This window comes from Oryctolagus cuniculus, chromosome 10 (genome assembly GCF_964237555.1).
Source record: "Oryctolagus cuniculus chromosome 10, mOryCun1.1, whole genome shotgun sequence".
NCBI lineage: Eukaryota > Metazoa > Chordata > Mammalia > Lagomorpha > Leporidae > Oryctolagus > Oryctolagus cuniculus.
The window spans coordinates 108,338,321-108,359,516 of NC_091441.1; the positions used below are offsets into that span (position 1 = coordinate 108,338,321).

The 21,196-nt window shown below is 56.8% G+C and overlaps 3 long non-coding RNA genes across 10 annotated transcripts in view; 1 reads left to right on the plus strand and 2 right to left on the minus strand.

Moving 5' to 3' along the window:
• Positions 1-4,426, minus strand: LOC138844126 (uncharacterized). 6 transcript variants are annotated; one of them, XR_011379613.1, is made up of 4 exons: positions 2,598-4,426; positions 1,832-2,500; positions 1,715-1,749; positions 1-1,200 (listed from the first exon to the last, which is right to left on the minus strand). It is a non-coding gene; the product is annotated as an uncharacterized lncRNA (long non-coding RNA). The 6 variants fall into 6 exon arrangements; XR_011379614.1 differs by having other exon boundaries at positions 1,715-2,110; positions 2,349-2,500; positions 2,598-4,425; XR_011379612.1 differs by having other exon boundaries at positions 1,715-2,113; positions 2,349-2,500; positions 2,598-4,424.
• The window catches only part of LOC127492463 (uncharacterized), a 29,834-nt gene extending 16,854 nt beyond the window's left edge, over positions 1-12,980 (plus strand). Inside the window, exon 2 of the long non-coding RNA XR_007922005.2 lies at positions 68-12,980. This is a non-coding gene — a long non-coding RNA (uncharacterized lncRNA). The remainder of the gene's footprint in view (positions 1-67) is intronic.
• LOC103349155 (uncharacterized) overlaps positions 10,314-21,196 on the minus strand; it is a 27,543-nt gene continuing 16,660 nt past the window's right edge. For 2 of the 3 annotated variants that reach the window (XR_011379617.1, XR_011379618.1), the window contains 3 exons: positions 16,278-16,471; positions 11,295-13,218; positions 10,314-10,937 (listed from right to left, as the gene is read on the minus strand). This is a non-coding gene — a long non-coding RNA (uncharacterized lncRNA). The remainder of the gene's footprint in view (positions 10,938-11,294; positions 13,219-16,277; positions 16,472-21,196) is intronic. The other variant, XR_011379619.1, reaches the window with a different exon arrangement.

Consider the following 21,196-nt stretch of genomic DNA (forward strand, 5'->3'; position numbering starts at 1 on the left):
TGATTCTCCATCCACCATTTATTCACCTAACTGGTTTCTGTTAAACTCATGAATCTGTTCATTGCAGGCCCAGAGGCAGTAGAGCAGGGCAATCCATGGGCACCAACAGAGGCAACGAAGTTCTTCCCAGGCAGCAGCTGCTCCCCGGGGACAGAGCAGCCACGGGGTCCTGTCCATTGGGCAGTGAGGACGAGGGACATCAACACCTCTTCTGGAAGGGTGAGCATTCTGAAGCTGGGCGTCTCCGATTCCATCTCCTGTGGATGGACAATCATGGTGACCTGGGGGCAGCCAGAGAAGCCACGGGGTCCTGTCCTTGGGGCAGCGAGGATGAGAGACATCAACCTTTTCTGGATGGGCAAGGATTCTGAAACTGGGCATCTTGGAGTCAGTCTTCCAATGGATGATCATGGTGACCTGGGGGCAGCCAGAGTAGCCATGGGGACCTGTCCTTGGGGCAGCGAGGACGAGGGACATCAACACCTCTTCTGTAAGGGCGAGGATTCTGAAGCTGGGTGTCGGAGTCCATTTCCCGGTGGTGATCTGGGGGCAGCCAGAGAAGCCACGGCGTCCTGTCCTTGGGGCAGCGAGCATGAGGGACATTCAACACCTGTTTGGAAAGGGCGAGGATTCTGTAGCTGGCCATCTCGGAGTCCATCTTCCTGTGGACGGATGATCCTGTTGACCTGGGGGCAGCCAGAGAAGACATGGGGTCCTGGCTGTGGGGTAGCAAGGACGAGGGACATTCAACCCCTTTTCTGGAAGGGCGAGGATTCTGAAACTGGGCATCTTGGAATCAGTCTTCCAATGGATGATCATGATGACCTGGGGCAGCCAGAGTAGCCATGGGGACCTGTCCTTGGGGCAGCGAGGACCAGGGCCTTTCAACACCTCTTCTGGAAGGTTAGCATTCTCAAGCTGGGCATCTTGGAGTCCACCTTCCTGTGGACGATCGTGGTGACCTGGGGGCAGCCAGAGAAGCCATGATGTCCTGTCATTGGGGCAGCGAGGACGAAGGACACTATACGCTTGATGACCCCAGAGGCAAGGATTCTGAAGCTGCAAGTCTTGGAGTCTGTCTTCCCGTGGAAGATCGTGGAGACGTGGGTCACCAGAGACATAGCTCTGCTGCAGCATCTGCTGTGTAGACCCTTTGGTGGCCCCAGGACCCTCTTTCACTTCAGAGGTCAGAGGGACAAGCTGACAAGGGGAGAACACGGCCCTGTCATGCCATGGCCTGGTCCCTGGTTCCTGTCCCTTTGAGACCCCAGGGCACTTTGGTGAAGAAGCCCACAGACCAGCAGGGAGGTGGCAGGTGCCTCGTCCAAGCCAGAGGAGATGCCCACCCTGGGGCTCGGTCCCCCGAGGACAGACATGGGGAGGCAGTGCTGGCAGCACAGAGCTGTAGTGATGCCAGCGCACCTGCCAGGCCCCAGCACAGCCCCGGCTGCTGGCCTGGTCTACAGCTCATGGGCAGGGACCTCCAAGCCCGGCCGCCACAGAGGGGTCCCCTCTCTCACGTGCTCACCCCCCATCGCGCACCATGCAGGACCTTGCATGCAAGACTCATGGGGCCACTGTGGCCCTCAGAGACACCCATCTCCCAGGGGGGCACATTGAGGCTCCGAGGCCTGAAGGGCCCGACTCGAAGGTCAGGGCTCTCAGGAGGGACGGGATCCGGACGTCTGAGTCTCAGAGGAGCAGATGCACTCACCTCCATCCAGGGGCCTCCGGCACAGGAGCCATGGCCTGCAGGAAGGACAGAAACGCCCAGGACACGGTCCTCCTGCACCTGGCAGCCCCACCTCCACCTGCCCAGGGTCTGCGCTACCTTGTCCAGGTAAGAGCTGCTGCATCTCCCATGGAAACCCCGGGGCAGTCTGTCTGTCCTGAGGATGGCTTCGCGGTGAGGATGCCCTGAGCCGCCTGGCCACACTGCCTGGCCGAGGGCTGGGGCAGCAGGGCAAGGACGAGCAGTGCCGAGACCTCGGCTCCAAGTCTCAGGAGAGGGACCCCCGGCTGCTGCAGCGATGGGGCCTGACCGGGAGCTGCTGCGGCCTCTCCCCTTCCTTAGACCCGAGTACAGAGCTGCACACAGCCAGTGCCCACGCTGCTGAGGGGCACAGACAGCAAAGTGGAGTATGGCTGATGCTGCTATAGCCTCCAGAAACTGCAGGGGTGAAGCCCACAGCCCCTCTGCACTCTCCCCTGACCCATGAGGACCATGGGCATCAGTGTGATTCCCCACCCCCTCCCATGCACCTGCTCCATTACTGCACACAGACACGAAGCCAATGGACACCCTGGCTGCCTGGGGTGACCCTGCCCACTGTGGGTGAGTCCCTTACCACCAAGAGGTCCTTCCACAGGAAGTCTCCTTGCTGGTGCAGATCGAGTTTTTGGGGCTTCTTGGGTGTTGAACCTTGGACAGCCACCACAGACAGGGCAGCAGAGCCCCTGTGCACAGGACAGAGGGGCCCGCACTGCCATTGCCCCTGCCCTGCAGACAGAGGCGCCACAGCTGAAAGTCCCCCGCAGGCTCCATCTCGCAGTGACAACCCTTTCTCCTGCCCCCATGCAGACAGCCCCTGTCCCACCTGACAGCCTTCTCAGCTCGGGCCCCAGGAGCCGCCATGACACCTCCTGCCCCGCTCTGCTGAGGGACGCGGGAGCCACTGGGGACACAGAGGGCTGGGGGACCGGCAGTCAGTCCCCGCCCCGGGAAGTCCCCATCCAGGATGTGATTCTGGCCTCGGGATTCTTCTCCATCTCCCGGGGCTCCCAGGAAGGGAGACGAGTGGTGCACAAATGAAAATGAAACAACAGAAATCAAATGAACAGAAATCAGAAACCAAAAATGAACAAACTCACTCTGCTCCCATCACCAACAGAAAACATGACCTGTATCAACTACACCAGACCAACCACGGAGACTGCTCTGTGGAATAAAATGTTAAATGTGAAAACACAAAATGAATAGGAATGGTGGCAGGAAACAAAATAAAATAGAAAAAACAAATTCATCAAAATGGAAAAAGAAAAATTTGACCAAAATGGCAGGAGCAGGATCCGATTCTTCCTCCGGATTCCTCTCCCTCTCCAGGGCTCTCCCAGGAAGGGTCAAGCAGGGCTGACGTCTGGGAGACTGCGAACCAGCAGCTGACACAGATCAGCTCTCCCGGCTCTGACTCCTTGAGCACAAACAAAAATGAAACCAACAGAAATGAAATGAACAGAAATCAAAACACAAAATGGACAAAGCTCACATCACCAACAGAAAACATGAACTAAATGAACTCAACTAGACTCACAAGTGATACTAACCCTAATAAGCAGTTACAAGTGAGAAAACACAAAAAAATGAATAATAAACTATAAAGAAAAAATTCCAAGAACCTGAACTGTAATAACAACCAAAGCAGATGGCCCCCACAGTCATATTAAAAAAGGGAATCACAATGATGAAAAAAACTCAAAAGTGAAAAAATGTAAACATAACAATGGGAGACAATATAAAGAACAACCACAAACTAGAGGAGCCAAAAAAAAAAAAATGAAAAAATCCAAATGGAAATGAAATATCCTAGGAAAATCAATAAGAAAGGGAAAAAGACTATGAATGCTGGAGGAAATCAAAATAAACAAAATAGAAAAAAACGAGCAAAATAATCAAAACGGAAAAAGAAAAAACAAATTTGACCAAAACAACAGCAGCAGGAGGAACAAAAACCAAACAAGGGAAACAGGCAGCTGTTCCCAGCCCCAGGTCACCGGGACAGCGCTCCCTGGGCAAATGACAGAACCCAGGCCCAGCCAAGGCTTTGTGCTGGCAGCGGGCATGACGTCACAATGGCGCCTTCTGATGTCAGAGCAGGAAACCGCAGCCGGTGCTGCCCTCTGCTGGTTTGCACAGGAACCTTTCCACTTGAGTGAGACAAAGACTGCACAATTCTTTCTTGGGTTGAAGAGAGTGATATTAGTGTTTTGAGAAATTAAACCCTGTAGGCTATTTCAAAACGTTTTCATTCTTGGATTAACATCTTTAATAACATTTGCCTTTTGAAGACTCAGAATATCCACTGCTTTCTCTTCATCCCCTGAATGATCGCTCGCAAACCATGGTGCAGGTCACTGGCATCACGACGCTACATAAAATGTTCTGTCACTCAAGTCAGCGGTGCTGTGACGGAGCTGTAAAGCCACGGCTCACGGGGCCTGCGTCCCGTGTGAGTGTCTGCTCATGTCCCAGCTGCTCCACTTTTTTTTTTTTTTTAAAGGGATTTATTTATTTATTCGAAGGCAGAGAGAGAAGGACAGAGAGAGGGAGACAGAGAAGGTCCCCGTGTTAGCACCACAAACTCTGCACAGCAGGAGCCCCAGCAAACATGACTGACCTGGGCCATCCCACAGGCTACAGTTTGCAACCAGGTGGGGAGTCCTTTTCCTACAGAGGCTGCAGGGGGGCTCCTGCAGGTCCTGGTGCCCCGGATCTCAGGGGAGCCCCCAGCACAGCCTCTGTCTGCCCTGAGGACTCCCCTATGGTCTTGTCCACTGCTGGGAGCTTCGCAGCCATAACCTCACTCATTCTGGCCCCAGCCTGGGAGGCAGGATGACCACCACCATTTCCCAGTGTGGGGGGTGGTCAGCTCAATATGGGATCAATATGGGACACCCAGGGAGGCTGGAGTCCCAGCCTGGGGTGGAGCCCATAGGCCAGGAAAGGGAAGATGGCCACGAGCGACCACTGGGGTTCCCTGTGGGAGGGACAGTAGGGGGCACAGGGAGTGTCAGGTGCTCCCGGCCTGGCTGCTCCTGGGTCCCCCTGAAGACAGAGAAGTGGAGAGAGAGCCCCAGATTCAGCTCAGGCCCTCCCCCAGGGGAGGACAGAGAGGCACAGAGCAGGGGCCAAGAAGGGCAGCTCAGCAGTGCCTGCTCCCTCCTGGGCCTGCACTCAGCACCTCCCAACAGCACCTCTCCAGGGCCCCAGCAGGGGGCGCTCACCACATGCATCCAGGTCCCAGGGCAACCTGGGGCCTGGTACTCTGCCTCCCTGAGCCTTGGGCCCTGCATTTGGGCTGCCCCTGCCCTTGGGCCTGACATCAGGGATGGACATGGCCTGGAGACCTGGTGCCAGATGTGAGGACAGAACCCTGACCCAGGAGCCCAACGTCCCTCGCCCGAGTCCCTTTACCACTGGAAGGCCCAACTCTGCTCCTGATGGCCAGTGAGCGTCTGCCACCCTCCTGACAGGGACAGCCCCAGGGCTCCAATCTCCCCCAACCACAGACACGGTGCAGTGTCCTCCCTTACACACGCCCACTCTGAAGTTCTAACTCGCTGGGTGCAAAGACCAGGGGCAGAGGTGGCAGCAGATCTCCTCCCTGGTGGCCTGGTCAGTGCCCAGGGCTGTGACCACGGTTGGCCCTGTTCTTCCCCTGCTCCAGCCTCCTGGAGGGGCGCTCACAGGCAGAGGCGGCTGTGCATCTTGGATGAGGTCACTGCCGAGGGCAGGCGAGTCCAGCTTCTGCGGTCACCCTGTGGTAGGTCAGCTGCTGAGCGTCTGTCCCCGCAGGCTGTCACAGGACGGTGACCCTGATGGCAGGTGGTGGTGTCCCTGCAGGTGCACCTGCTGAGGGTTCCGTCCCTGACTCAGACTTGTTCTGCCACCTGCAGAGCTGTCACTGGCCATTGGCTATTGAGGCTCAAGAGCAGTGGGGCCGTGTTGGGGGCCATGCAGCCTTGCCGCCTGCCTGGGCTGAGCTCTGCCTTTGGAGTGAGTTTTGAGCAGTGACAGGGGTGCACAGAGCTGCCCTGGGGGATCCGAGGTGAACAGCGGGAGGTGCCCCACCCACATCCACTGCTCCTGCTACTCCTGGAGGCGCTGTGCAGCACCGGGTCTGTCTGCCTTGTCTTCCTCATGGGCCAGGGCCTGGGGGTCTGGGCCACGCCCCCTGCCACAGCCACAGGTCTGCCTCAGGGCTGGAGGGCCAACCCCAACCCGCAGGAGCGGTGGAGGTGCTGCCAGCGCCTCCTCACTGACGGACAGGGCCATGTCGCTGCAGGGGCCGGCATCGCGTGCAGACTGCAGGATCCGATGCTGGCAGGGCCGGCTCGGGTCCCGGCGCTTCCTGCAGGCGTTGAGCATGACTGCTGGGGGCCTTCCCTGAATGAAATAAAGCAGGGAACCCCCATGAACGTGACAGCCCCCGTGCTCCTTTCCAGATTCCCCGGAGCCCTCACAGGCACTGGGACCCTGGGTGCTGGGTCCCCACTCCTGGTCACGGACTCCTCGGGCCCAGGTGTCCCTTGGGCTGAGCAGTTTCCTGCACACAGGAGCAGGTGCTGGCAGAGGCCGGGGCTGCCCCTCTGGAGATGAGGATACGGGGGTGAGGAGGGGCAGAGTCAGCCAGGGCGGTGCTGTGTCTGCTCCCACCCTGGGGGAGCTGCAGCCTGCTAGGGCAGGACCACACTCCCACAGCCAGAGCAGAGCCCACAGGACCCCCAGGAAGCCCCTTCTCCTCCCTCTGCTGCCCGTGCCCTGGCCCCTGCTGCCAGCCTGGGCACTGGATCACAAGAATCTGGGCCACCTGCTCAGCCCAGAGCTCACCCTGAGGCCTTCCCGCGGGCTGGCCCTGCACCTTGTACCCAGCAGGCACCCGTTCTCCTGAGACCTCCCCACGTCCACGTGGTTGTCACAGAGCACTGGGCTTTGGTAAGGCAGAACTGGGGGCCTAGTCAGAGGTCCTGCAGCCAGCCTGAAGAGGACACCCTCAGCTCCAGGCTTGCTCCTAGCTCTGCCCAAACTCCCGTCTCACAAAATCCCCACACTAATGCAGGCCCAGGCTCAACATTCCCTGGGACCCAGGCAAGTCAGTACAAACTATTCCTGATATTGAACACCTGAATCTCCCCAGGGAGATGCCCAGAACGCGCTATCTTCCAGCCAGCAGGTGTTTCGAATCCCAGGGCGAGTGTGGGAGACGCCACTCAGCGCCCATGGCCCCATCAGTATGCAGCTGCTCAGTGGACGCCTGTGCAAGGGGCAGCTTCCGGGTCTCTGTCCACACAGCCACGGGGGCCCTCTTGGTTCTCAGGGTCCACAGCCGGGATCAGCAGAGTGCTCAGAGGATGCCTGACTGTGGTCCTTGTCCCCTGCCCCACATGGAAGCTTCCAGAACACAGAAATCCCAGCCCCCGCCTCTCTCGCACCTGTGCACCCAGTACGGTCCCCAGAGGACTCAGAATCTCTTCCAGCCAGGGTTCCCTGGAAGCCAATTCACGCACAAGAGAGTGGTGCAGGGGAAGGGGTCTGTCAGGGGGAGGGGTCACCTGCGCTGGTGTCTGCCAAGTCTCGGGGCGGCTGTCTGCCCAGCAGAAAACCAGGAGAGCTGGGAGCGGGTGCAGACCGAGTCCACAGGACCCAGGACCCAGGACCCAGGTCAACCGGGTTCTTCTCGGTCTCGGGCTGCAGCTGGGAGTCCCAGGATCACGGGTGGGAGTTCCGGAGTGGAAAAGCCACAGCACCGGGGGCTCTGAGCCCTGAGGGGGAGCACTGAGACACGCAGGCTCCATGAGAGCCCCGAGCTCGCCCCTGCCCTGCGGCCCTGTTCTCTCTGAGTTCTGGGTGGGCTGGGTGGTGCTGCCCACGGCAAGGGCGGACCCCCACGGTGATGACCCACTCATCTGGGCTCCACCAAAACTCACCCGGGTCGCTCAGTCTTTCCCATCTTGGGGGCAGGAGAGGGGCGGGCTCAGCAGGAGCAGAGGCTCTGAGGCTCCACCCTGGGCTGGGCGCCCCCTGCCTCTCCGGGTATCCTCATTGGCAGCGCCCGAACAACCGTCCCAGCTCAGTGGCCGGGTCAACAGGGAGCCGCAGCACCAAGATCCTAAAACAAGTCTTTGCACTCGGACGTTGGTAATTCCATTGAAACGTCACCCAGCCACCTCACTTCTACCTCTAGTCAGAAGAATGACGTCACGGGAAGCCTTACCAGGTGCTAAATAAAATTCACAGGAAGACGTGGACCAGACACATGCACTGGGCCAACACCCAACGCAGACAGCTTCATCCTGGCACTGTGCTGTGGCTGCAGCACAAGGCCCCGTAGCCAGGTCACTACTTAGGCTGTGAGTAATTAACTAGTTCAGCCGTGGCCGCCCTGCAGCTGTGGGCACTGCGTGGGGCCATGGCGCTGATCTCGGCACCCACTTCCCGTGTCCAGCAGTGCTGTGCACCTGTCGTGGATGAGCCACCTCAGAACCTGCTCCGTGTCCGGAGCTGCCTGGTTCTTGTATCATCGTTGTTGTACGATGCTCTTCTCAGATACACTCCACTCCATGCACTGGCCTAAGGACGTTCCTCTGTCACAGGTGGAGCTGTCTCCTCCACACTGAGGCCCTGGGCCCAGGGCTGGCAGCTGCTCCCGGGTGCTGACGCCCCGGCTCTGCCCCAGCTGCTCCCTGTGTGGGGCAGGAATCAGCAGCCACCTGGGCCTGGGAGGAACCGCTCACTGGGGAGGGGCCTGGCTCTTCATCTTGGCCTCAGTTTCCCTGTTTGTGAAGGAGGGGCCCATGCCCACAGCCCAGGTCTGCAGGGGTGGGGCTGAGGCTGTGAAATGCAAGCTGAGCCTGAGGCAGAGGCCCCCTCCACAGGGAGCCAGGGAGGCAGTGGGGGAGGGGCGGCAGCCCTGGACCTGGAGCCTGAGCACACACCCCCCCGCCCTGTCCCGGGTTGGGGGGGATTGCTCTGCCTCCCTGGTGTCAGGGAAGGGCACACAGGCAGACTGTCACGTGGGCATCCAGATGCCAGAACTCACTCTCCCTGCACACACAGGAGAAGGAGGGGCCTGCGGATGGACGTCCCCAGGGAGCCCTGAACCACTGAAGATCAGGGACACTGGGCCCCTCCCCCACGACCCTGGATCACTCTGCCTGGTGTCTGTGCCCGGATGGGGACAGAGGCTGTGACCTGAGCTGCAGCAGTGGTGGGATCTTAAGCAGTGACCTTCAGCCTTCTGTACTGTCCCAAACACTAAAGACCCTTCTGTCTGAGTGCTGCTTGGGGTGCACTTTGGGCACCCACTACCAAGCACCCTATGTCCAGGCTCCCCTGTGCCCCCGAGGACTGTGGGGTCGGGGCTCTGATTCCCCAGCAGCGCGGCTCTGTGTGTGGGAGTCGCCTGGCCCAGTATGAGACTCTGCGCGTGGACAGGTTCCCGGCTGAAACTCCAACTCCAGGTTCGCCCCACCAGGGGGGCTGCGGGCACCTGCAGAGGGCGGTGCGTGTCTGAGCACATGCAGCCACCGCGGCCACAGACCCCGGAGCCTGGTGCTGCCACACCTCCCCCTGTGCCCGGAGAAGCCCCGACAGCTCCGTGTGATTGAAGGTCTCAGCATCAGCACCACAACTTTGCACACAGCACAAACCACAGCAAACTTAACTGAGCTGCGACAGTCCCCCAGGCTGCCAGTTTGCAGCCTGGTGTGTGGGTGCATCCTGCCTGTTCCTGGTGTCCCGGATCTCTGGGGAGACCCCAGCACAGCCGCTTCCCTCAGGACTCTTCTATGTTCTTGGTCCACGGCTGGGAGCTTCGCAGCCATAACCTCACTCACTCTGGCCCCAGCCCTGGGAGGCAGGATGACCACCACCATTACCTAATATGGGGGCTGTGGGTCAGGTCCATACGGGATGTGGGACGCCTGGAAGAGGCAGCACTCCTGACTGGGCTGGAGAAGTGTCGGGGAAGGCAAGATGGCTTAGAGCAGGCCGCGGGGGCTCCCTGTGTGCAGGGGAGGAGGAGGGGCACAGGGAGGTGCAGGTGCCCTCGTCCTGGCTGCTCGTATGTCTCGCTGAGGCCAAAGAAGGGGAGAGAGAGCCCTAAATCAGGCTTGGGACCTCCAAGAGGGGAAGGACAGAGAGGCAAAGAGAAGGGCAAGGACAAAGGAAAGGCCAGTGGGGTCACAGGAAGGAGCCAGCTCCCCCGCAGCCCGGGACCCACAGACGCTGACAGCTCCCAGAACCCCACCCAGGCAGCCAATCGCCTCTAAGGACCCAGCCCTACCCAGCAGCCAGGGGAGTCTGGTGCTGTTCTGGGGGCTTCCTTGGAGGCAGGTGCTCCTGTCACTCACACCCCCTTGAGAGAGCCAGAAACAGAGCCCCAGGGGGTGGGAAACCAAGGCAGTGGCAGGCGTGGGCACTGGAGCCGGGACTCAGCCCAGGCCCCGGGCACGGCTCCAATCTGCCTCCTCCAGGCTCCAGCGCTCCGCTCCCCGCGTGTGAGCACAGGTGCCCATCACTGGCGCTAAGTCCTTGATGCTTTTCCATCCACAATTTATTCACCTAACTGGTTTCTGTTAAACTCATGAATCTGTTCATTGCAGGCACAGAGGCAGTAGAGCAGGGCAATCCCTGGGCACCAACAGAGGCAACGAAGTTCTTCCCAGGCAGCAGCTGCTCCCCGGGACGGAGCAGCCACGGGGTCCTGTCCTTGGGGCAGCGAGGACGAGGGACATCAACACCTCTTCTGGAAGGGCGAGGATTCTGAAGCTGGGCATCTCCGATTACATCTCCTGGGGATGGACGATCGTGGTGACCTGGGGGCAGCCAGAGAAGCCACGGGGTCCTGTCCTTGGGGCAGCGAGGACGAGGGACATTCAACACCTCTTCTGGAAGGGCGAGGGTTCTGAAGCTGGGCGAATTGGAATCCATCTTCCTGAGGATGATTGTGGTGACCTGAGGGCAGCTAGAGAGGCAAGTGGTCCTCTCCTTGTGGCACCGAGGATAGGGGACATTCAACCCCTTTTCTGGAAGGGCGAGGATTCCGAAGCTGGGTGTCTCGGAGTCCATCTCCCGGTGGACGATCGTGGTGACCTGGGGGCAGCCAGAGAAGCCACGGGGTCCTGTCCTTGGGGCTGCGAGTACAAGGGACATTTGAAACCTGTACAGGAAGGGCAAGGAATCCAAAGCTGGGTGTCTCAGAGTCCATCCAGCCCGGATCTGCCACGGTCTCTTCCCCTCCTTAGACCCGAGTACAGAGCTGCACACAGCCAGCGCCCACGCTGCTGAGGGGCACAGACAGCAAAGCGGAGTATGGCTGCTGCTGCTGGAGCCTCCAGAGACTGCAGGGGTGAAGCCCACAGCCCCTCTCACTCTCCCCCGACCCATGAGGGCCATGGGCATCGGTGTGAGTCCCACCCCCTCCCATGCACCTGCTCCATTCCTGCACACAGATGCAAAGGCAATGGACACCCTGGCTGTCTGGGGTGACCCCACCCCCTGTGGGTGAGTCCCTTACCACCAAGAGGTCCTTCCACAGGAAGTCTTCTTGCTGGTGCAGATCGAGTTTCTGGGATTCTTTGGTCTTGAACCTTGTAGAGCCACCGCAGACAGGACAGCAGAGCCCCTGTGCACAGGACAGAGGGGCCCGCACTGCCATTGCCCCTGCCCTGCAGACAGAGGCGCCAAAGCTGAAAGACCCCCGCAGGCTCCATCTCGCAGTGACAACCCTTTCTCCTGCCCCCATGCAGACAGCCCCTGTCCCACCTGACAGCCTTCTCAGCTCGGGCCCCAGGAGCCGCCATGGACACCTCCTGCCCCGCTCTGCTGAGGGACGCGGGAGCCACTGGGGACACAGAGGGCTTGGGGGACCGGCAGTCAGTCCCGCCCCGGGAAGTCCCCATCCAGGATGCGACTCTGGCCTCGGGATTCTTCTCCCTCTCCCGGGGCTCCCAGGAAGGGAGACGAGTGGTGCACAAATGAAAATGCAACAACAGAAATCAAATGAACAGAAAGCAAAAACCAAAATGAGCAAACTCACTCTGCTGCCATCACCAACAGAAAACATGAACTGTATCAACTACACCAGACCAACCACGGAGACTGCTCTGTGGAATAAAATGTTAAATGAGAAAACACAAAATGAATGTGAATGGTGGCAGGAAACAAAGTAAAATAGAAAAAGTACAAATTCATCAAAATGGAAAAGAAAAACAAATTTGACCAAAATGGCAGGAGCAGGATCCGATTCTTCCTCCGGATTCCTCTCCCTCTCCAGGGCTCCCCCAGGAAGGGTCAAGCAGGGCTGACGTCTGGGAGACCCCGAGCCAGCAGCTGACACAGATCAGCTCTCCCGGCTCTGACTCCTTGAGCACAAACAAAAATGAAACCAACAGAAATGAAATGAACAGAAATCAAAACACAAAATGGACAAAGTCAGCTCACATCACCAACAGAAAACATGAACTAAATGAATTCAACAGACTCACAACTGAGGCTAACCCTAAAAGCAGTTAAAAGTGAGGAAACACAAAAATAAATGAATAATAAACTATAAAGAAAAAATTCCAAGAACCTGAACTGTAATAACAACCAAAGCAGATGGTCTCACAGTCTTATTTTAAAAAAAGGAATCAAAATGAGGAAAAAAACTGAAAGTGAAAAAATGTAAACCCAACAATGGGAGAAAATGTAAAGAACAACCACAAACTAGGGGAAAGCAAAAAAAAAAAAAAAAAAGTGAAGAAAAATCCAAATGGAAATGAAATATCCTAGGACAATCAATAAGAAAGGGAAAAAGACTATGAATGCTGGAGGAAATCAAAATAAACAAAATAGAAAAAAAAAGAAAAATAATCAAAACGGAAAAAGAAAAAACAAATTTGACCAAAACAACAGCAGCAGGAGGAACAAAAACCAAACAAGGGAAAGGAAACAAAGGCAGCTGTTCCCAGCCCCAGGTCACCGGGACAGCGCTCCCTGGGCAAATGACAGAACCCAGGCCAAGCCAAGGCTTTGTGTTGGCAGCGGGCATGACGTCACAATGGCGCCTTCTGATGTCAGAGCAGGAAACCGCAGCCGGTGCTGCCCTCTGCTGGTTTGCACAGGAACCTTTCCACTTGAGTGAGACTGCACAGTTCTTTCTTGGGTTGAAGAGAGTGATATTAGTGTTTTGAGAAATTAAACCCTGTAGGCTATTTCAAAACGTTTTCATTCTTGGATTAACATCTTTAATAACATTTGCCTTTTGAAGACTCAGAATATCCACTGCTTTCTCTTCATCCCCTGAATGATCGCCTCAAACCATGGTGCAGGTCACTGGCATCACGACGCTACATAAAATGTTCTGTCACTCAAGTCAGCGGTGCTGTGATGGAGCTGTAAAGCCACGGCTCACGGGGTCTGCGTCGGTACGAATGTCTGCTCATGTCCCAGCTGCTCCACTTTTTTTTTTTAAAGGGGATTTATTTATTTATTCGAAGGCAGATGGAGAAGGACAGAGAGAGGGAGACAGAGAAGGTCCCTGTGTTAGCACCACAAACTCTGCACAGCAGGAGCCCCAGCAAACGTGACTGACCTGGGCCATCCCACAGGCTACCAGTGTTCAACCTGGTGGGGAGTCCTTTACTACAGAGGCTGCAGGGGGCTCCTGCAGGTCCTGGTGTCCCGGATCTCAGGGGAGCCCCCAGCACAGCCTCTGTCTGCCCTGAGGACTCCCCTATGGTCTTGTCCACTGCTGGGAGCTTCGCAGCCATAACCTCACTCATTCTGGCCCCAGCCTGGGAGGCAGGATGACCACCACCATTTCCCAGTGTGGGGGGTGGTCAGCTCAATATGGGATCAATATGGGACACCCAGGGAGGCTGGAGTCCCAGCCTGGGGTGGAGCCCATAGGCCAGGAAAGGGAAGATGGCCACGAGCGACCACTGGGGTTCCCTGTGGGAGGGACAGTAGGGGGCACAGGGAGTGTCAGGTGCTCCCGGCCTGGCTGCTCCTGGGTCCCCCTGAGGACAGAGAAGTGGAGAGAGAGCCCCAAATTCAGCTCAGGCCCTCCCCCAGGGGAGGACAGAGAGGCACAGAGCAGGGGCCAAGAAGGGCAGCTCAGCAGTGCCTGCTCCCTCCTGGGCCTGCACTCAGCACTGCCCAACAGCACCTCTCCAGGGCCCCAGCAGGGGGCGCTCACCACATGCATCCAGGTCCCAGGGCAACCTGGGGCCTGGTACCCTGCCTCCCTGAGCCTTGGGCCCTGCATTCGGGCTGCCCATGCCCTTGGGCCTGACATCAGGGATGGACATGGCCTGGAGACCTGGTGCCAGATGTGAGGACAGAACCCTGACCCAGGAGCCCAACGTCCCTCGCCCGAGTCCCTTTACCACTGGAAGGCCCAACTCTGCTCCTGATGGCCAGTGAGCGTCTGCCACCCTCCTGACAGGGACAGCCCCAGGGCTCCAATCTCCCCCAACCACAGACACGGTGCAGTGTCCTCCCTTACACACGCCCACTCTGAAGTTCTAACTCGCTGGGTGCAAAGACCAGGGGCAGAGGTGGCAGCAGATCCCTCCCTGGTGGCCTGGTCAGTGCCCAGGGCTGTGACCACGGTTGGCCCTGTTCTTCCCCTGCTCCAGCCTCCTGGAGGGGCTCACGGGCAGAGGCGGCTGTGCCTCTTGGGATGAGGTCACTGCCGAGGGCAGGCGAGTCCAGCTTCTGCGGTCACCCTGTGGTAGGTCAGCTGCTGAGCGTCTGTCCCCGCAGGCTGTCACAGGATGGTGACCCTGATGGCAGGTGGTGGTGTCCCTGCAGGTGCACCTGCTGTGGGTTCCGTCGCTGACTCAGACTTGTTCTGCCACCTGCAGAGCTGTCACTGGCCATTGGCTGTTGAGGCTCAAGAGCAGTGGGGCCGTGTTGGGGGCCATGCAGCCTTGCTGCCTGCCTGGGCTGAGCTCTGCCTTTGGAGTGAGCTTTGAGCAGTGACAGGGGTGCACAGAGCTGCCCTGGGGGCTCCGTGGTGAGCAGCGGGAGGTGCCCCACCCACATCCACTGCTCCTCTGCTCCTGGAGGCGCTGTGCAGCACCGGGTCTGTCTGCCTTGTCCTCCTCATGGGCCAGGGCCTGGGGGGTCTGGGCCACGCCCCCACACCACAGCCACAGGTGTGCCTCAGGGCTGGAGGGCCAACCCCAACCCGCAGGAGCGGTGGAGGTGCTGCCAGCGCCTCCTCACTGACGGACAGGGCCGTGTCTCTGCAGGGGCCAGCATCGCTGTAGACTGCAGGATCCGACGCTGGCAGGGCCGGCTCGGGTCTGGCGTTTCCTGCAGGTGGTGAGCACGACTGCTGGGGGCCTCCCCCAGCTGAAATAAAGCAGGGAACCCCCATGAACGTGACAGCCCCCGTGCTCCTTTCCAGATTCCCCGAGCCCTCACAGGCACTTGGACTCCGGGTGCTGGGCTCCCCACTCCTGGTCACGGACGCCTCAGGCCCAGGTGTTCCTGCGCTGAGCAGTTTCCTGCACACAGGAGCAGGTGCTGGCAGAGGCCGGGGCTGCCCCTCTGGAGATGAGGACCCGGGGGTGGGGTGGGGGCAGAGTCAGCCAGGGCGGTGCTGTGTCTGCTCCCACCCTGGGGGAGCTGCAGCCTGCTAGGGTGGGACCACACTCCTCCGTCAGAACCCACAGGGCCCCCAGGAAGCCCCTTCTCCCTCCATCTCTCTTCTGCCCGTGGCCCTGGCCCCTCCTGCCAGCACTGGGTTGAGGAGTCACAAGCACCCGGGCCACCAGCTCAGCCCAGAGCTCACTCCGGGGCCTTCCCTTGTTCTGGACTGGACCTTGAACCCGGCAGGCACCTGTTCTCCTGAGACCTCCCCAAGTCCACGTGTGGGTTTCCATGTGGACAGGGCTGTATCAAGGCAGAAACAACCTGGGGGCCTAATCAGAGGTCCTGCACCCCTACCCCTAGAGGACACCCAGAGCCCCAGGCCTGAACCTAGCTGTGCCCCAACTCACACCCATGAAATCCTCCACACTAAACAAGGCCCAAGCTTAACCTTTCCTGGGACCCAGGCAAGTCAATATAAAATATTCCTGATATTTAACACCTGCTTCTGTTTATGGTGATACCCAGGACTCCGTGGCTTCCAGCCAGCAGGTGGTTCTAATCCCAGAGGGATGTGGGAGGAGCCTCCCACTACCATGGCCCTGTTAATGTACAGCTGGCTGTGCAAGGGGCAGCTCCCGGTCTCTGTCCACACAGCCACGTGGGCCCTCTTGGTTCTCACGGTCAAGAGCAGGGATCCACAGAGGCTCTGAGGACGCCTGACTGAGGTCCTCGCCCCCACCCACCTGGGAGACTCCAGAACCACAGAAACCCCAGCCCCGCCTCTCTGGCACATGTGTGCCCAGCAAGGTCCCCAGAGGATTCAGAATCCGGTCCAGCCATGGTTCCCCGGGAGCCAAACACACGGCGCAAGAGAGTGGTGCCACAGAAGGGGTCTGTCATGGGTAGGGCTCACCTGTGACGGCAGCTGCCAAGTCCCAGGGGCGGCCGTCTGCCAAGCAGGAAACCAGGAGAGCTGGGAGCAGGCACAGACCAAGTCTGCAGGACCCTGGACCCGAGACCCAGCAGCCGCCGGGTTCTTCTTGGTCTCGGGCTGCAGCCGGGAGTCCCAGGTCACTGTGTGAGTTCCAGAGTGGAAAAGCCACAGACCTTGGGGAGAGGGACCCAAATACTTGAGCCATTACCCTCTGTTTCCCAGAATGCATTAGCACAAGGCAGGATTAGAAGTGGAGGGCTGGCACACCATTATGGCAATGACATGGCCGCTTAACCCACTGCACCGCAGTCTCAGGCCCTAACTGTCTCATCACGGTCCTCTGGGCAGTCATTAGCAATGAGTCAAAGTCGAGGTAGAAAGTAAAAGACATTTGCCACCTCTCCCCTCAGAGTCAAAAGCAAACTAGAGACAGAGACATCCCTATTGCTGTTTGAAACTCTCAGTTTTTTTTTTTTTTAATTTATTTGACAGATAGAGTTAGACAGAGAGAGAGAGAGACAGAGAGAAATGTCTTCCCTCTGTTAGTTCAGCCCCCAAATGGCTGCTATGGCTGGAGCTACACTAATCTGAAGCCAGGAGCCAGGTGCTTCTCCTGGTCTCCCACGCAGGTGCAGGGGCCCAAGCACTTGGGCCATCCTCCACTGCCCTCCCAGGCCACAGCAGAGAGCTGGACTGGAAGGGGAGCAACTGGGTTTAGAACCTGGCACCCACATGGGATGCTGGTGCCGCAGGTGGAGGATTAACCAAGTGAGCCACCGCGCTGGCCCCGAACCTCTCACTTCTACTGTGGAAGGTGCTGAAGAAACCCAAAAGGAACAGGAAGCAGCTGGTGGGGTTCCCTAACCTCTCCCTTTCCTCAAGCTCCTGCTGGTCCCCCCCTCCCCACCCTGACCCAGCCATCTCCTCTTTAGAAGATAATAAAGCACGGTCTGGCACTGTGGCATAGCAGGTAAAGCTGCTGACTGCAGTGCTGGTATCCCATATGGGTGCCGGTTCAAGTCCCGGCTGCTCCACTTCCCATCCAGCTCCCTGCTATGGCCCAGGACAACAGTAGAAGATGGCCCAGGACCTTGGGCCCCTGTACCTGTGTGGGAGACTCGGAAGAAACTCCAGGCTCCTGCCTGCGGATCGGCACAGCTCTGGCTGCTGCAGCCATTTAGGGAGTGAACTAGCAGATGGAAGATCTCTCTCTCTCTCTCTCTCTCTCTCTCTCTCTCTGTGTGTGTGTGTGTGTGTGTGTGTGCCTCTGCCTCTGCCTCTCTGTAACTTAGCCTTTCAAATAAATAAATAAATCTTTAAAAAAAAGACCTAACAGTGCTGTTTAGGTGCCATGCTACTGGGATTATGGCAGAGAACTTGGACTCTGGACTCCAAACTCATCTCTAAGGAGCCAGAGGTAGACAAAAGCAAAACAAGAGGCAAATCCAACACCCAGGATCGCCATCACTGAAGTCAGCTCTGAAGTCAGGCACGTCTCTCACAGAGCACCAGGCTGGAACACCCAGCACAGCCTTGAGAAAAACAAAACCACACGATGCTACATCACCCCCCAGATCCAAGTGCCGGAGAGCTGTGATTCCTGCAGGACACACCTGGTGAGAGACACCCCCACCCCATGGGGCCCCGTGCCCACCTACCCACCCCACTGCACAGGCAGAAGACAGTGAACAGCATGGGGACACCTGCAGTCTTCACTCAGTAAACCCAAGTCCAGGTGGCTCATGAACTTGAGCTTCACTGGGACCCATATGACCCACAAACACTCTTGACTTTGTGGACAGAGGTGGAAGTGCCTTCTCCGCTACTGTGATCCCACTGTGAAATCCCCACCTGGACCCAAGGTCAACCACGACCCAGCAGGCAACCTCTCGGATCTCTGGACTTGCTCTAGTGTGCACCTCACAACTCAGCCTGTGTCAGCATTTGAAATAACGCACTCACCGTGATTCATCCACCCCACCTGGACTGCAGACTCTTATGGTGGAGACAGTCTGCTCATTTGTATCCCACACATATATTTTCTGTAACTGCCTACTTCACTTGGGAGACACACTCCTGAATGAACAGTGGGTCATTGAAGAAATCAAAAAGGAAGTTTAAAAATTCTTTGAAGCTAATGAACATGGGAAGGCAACAGATCAAAACTTATGGCTCAAAGCAAAAGCTGTGGTGAGAGGAAAGTTTATAGCATTAAGTGCCTACATTAAAAAATGGAAAGGTTGGGGGCCGGCGCCGTGGCTCAATAGGCTAATCCTCCACCTTGCGGCGCCGGCACACCGGGTTCTAGTCCCGGTTGGGGCGCCGGATTCTGTCCCGGTTGCCCCTCTTCCAGGCCAGCTCTCTGCTATGGCCAGGGAGTGCAGTGGAGGATGGCCCAGGTGCTTGGGCCCTGCACCCCATGGGAGACCAGGAAAAGCACCTGGATCCTGGCTCCTGCCATCGGATCAGCGTGGTGCGCCGGCTGCAGCGGCGGCCATTGGAGGGTGAACCAACGGCAAAGGAAGACCTTTGTCTCTCTGTCTCTCTCTCACTGTCCACTCTGCCTGTCAAAAAAAAAAAAAAAAAAAAAAAAAAAGGAAAGGTATCAAATAAATAATTTAATTCAAGGGCCTAGAAGAACCAGAGAAAACCATACTCAAAACTAGTACAAGGAAAGACACTTAAAAATAGACAAAATAGAAATTTTAAAATTACAAAAGATCAGTGAAATCAAGAGCTAGCTTTTCAAAAAGATAATCAAAACTGATTAAGCCACTAGCCAGATTAACCAAGAAAAAGTGAGAACATTCAAATCAATGAAATCAGGGATGAGGCCAGCGCTGTGGTCAGGTGGTTAGACCGCTGCCTGCAATGCTGGCCTCGTACACTGGAGCACCAGTTCAAGTCCAGGCTGTTCTGCTCCCAGTCCAGCCCTCCTGAGAATGAGCCTGGGAAGGCGGCAGCAGATGACCCAATTACTTGGGTCCTTACCTCCCATCTGGGAAACCCAAATGGAGTTCCAGGCTCCTGGCTTAGGCCTGGCTCAACCCTGGATGTTGTGGCCACATGAGGAGTAAACCAGTGGATGGAACCCACCCCCACCACCTCTCTCTCTTTTTCAAATAAATATACAAAATCTTTTTTTAATTATTAAAATACAGAATCAGAGATGAAAAGGGATATGTAACAACTGATATCTGACATCCCAGAAATACAAAGGGTCATTAGGGACTATCGTGAAGAACTAGAAACCAACAAATTGGAAACCTAGAAGAAATAGATAAATATATTTCTGGACACATGTAATTCACCAAAATTGAGTCACAAAGACATAAAAAAAAAAACAACTAAGCAGACCAATGACCAATGATGAAACTAAATCAATAATGAAGAGTCTCCCACCAAAGAAAGCCCTGGACCTGATGGCATCCCCGCTGAATTCCACCAAACTTTTAATGAAGAACCAACACCAATTCCTCCCAAACTATTCCAAACAATTAAAATGGAGGGGAACACTTCCAGATTCATTCTGTGAGGCCAGTGTTACCTTAATTCCCAAATCAGATAAGGATACAACAGCAAAAGAACTATAGACCAATATCCTTGATGAACATAGATGCAAAAATCACCACACATCAAAAAGATCATCCAGGGGCAGGCACTGTGGTCTAGCAGGCTAAGCTGCCACCTGTGATGCCAGCATCACACACGGGTGCTGGTGTGAGTCCCAGCTGCTCCACTTCTGATCCAGCTCCCTGCTAATGCACCTGGAAAAGCAGCAGAACATGGCCCCAGTGTTGGGACTCCTGCATTCACGTGGGAGACCTGGACAAAGCTATTGGCTCCTGGCTTTGGCTTTTTCCAGTCCTGGCTATTTTGGCACAGTTTAACCACATCGAGGAGTAAGCCAGCAGATGTAAGATCACTCTCTGTAACTGCCTTTCAAGTGTATTTTAAAGATTTACTTACTCATTTCAAAGGTGGAGCTACAGAGAGGGAGAGGCAGAAGCAGATAGACAGAGAAGTCTTCCATCTGCTGCTTCACTCCCCAAATGGCCACAACGGCCAGGGCTGGGCCAGACGAAAGCAATGAGCCAGGAGCTTCATCCGGGTCTCCCATGTGGGTGCAGGGGCCCAAGGACTTGGGCCATCTTCCAATGCTTTCCCAGGAGCATTAGGAGGGAGCTGGATTGGAAGTGAAGAAGCCAAGACTCAAAGTGGCACTCACAGGGGATGCCAGTGCTACAGGAGGCAGCTTAACCCACTACGCCACAGCACTGGCCCCATAAATAAGTCTTTAATAATAATAAAAAAAAGATGATCCATCCTGACGAAGTGGTATTTATCCCAGGGATGCAGGGATGGTTCAACATCTGCAAGTCAACAAATATGATGCATCACATCAACAGAATGTAAGATAAAAATCATATGATCATCCAAGTAGATGCATAGAAAGCATTCAACAAAATACAGCACCCATTCCTAATAGAAACCTTAAAAATTATTTAGAGACCACACATCAGCCGGCGCCGCGGCTCACTAGGCTAATCCTCCGCCTTGCGGCGCCGGCACACCGGGTTCTAGTCCCGGTTGGGGTGCCGGATTCTGTCCCGGTTGCCCCTCTTCCAGGCCAGCCCTCTGCTGTGGCCAGGGAGTGCAGTGGAGGATGGCCCAGGTACTTGGGCCCTGCACCCCATGGGAGACCAGGAAAAGCACCTGGCTCCTGGCTCCTGCCATCGGATCAGCGCGGTGCGCTGGCCGCAGCGCGCCAGCCGCGGCGGCCATTGGAGGGTGAACCAACGGCAAAGGAAGACCTTTCTCTCTGTCTCTCTCTCTCACTGTCCACTCTGCCTGTCAAAAAAATTAAAAAAAAAAAATTAGAGACCACACATCAACAC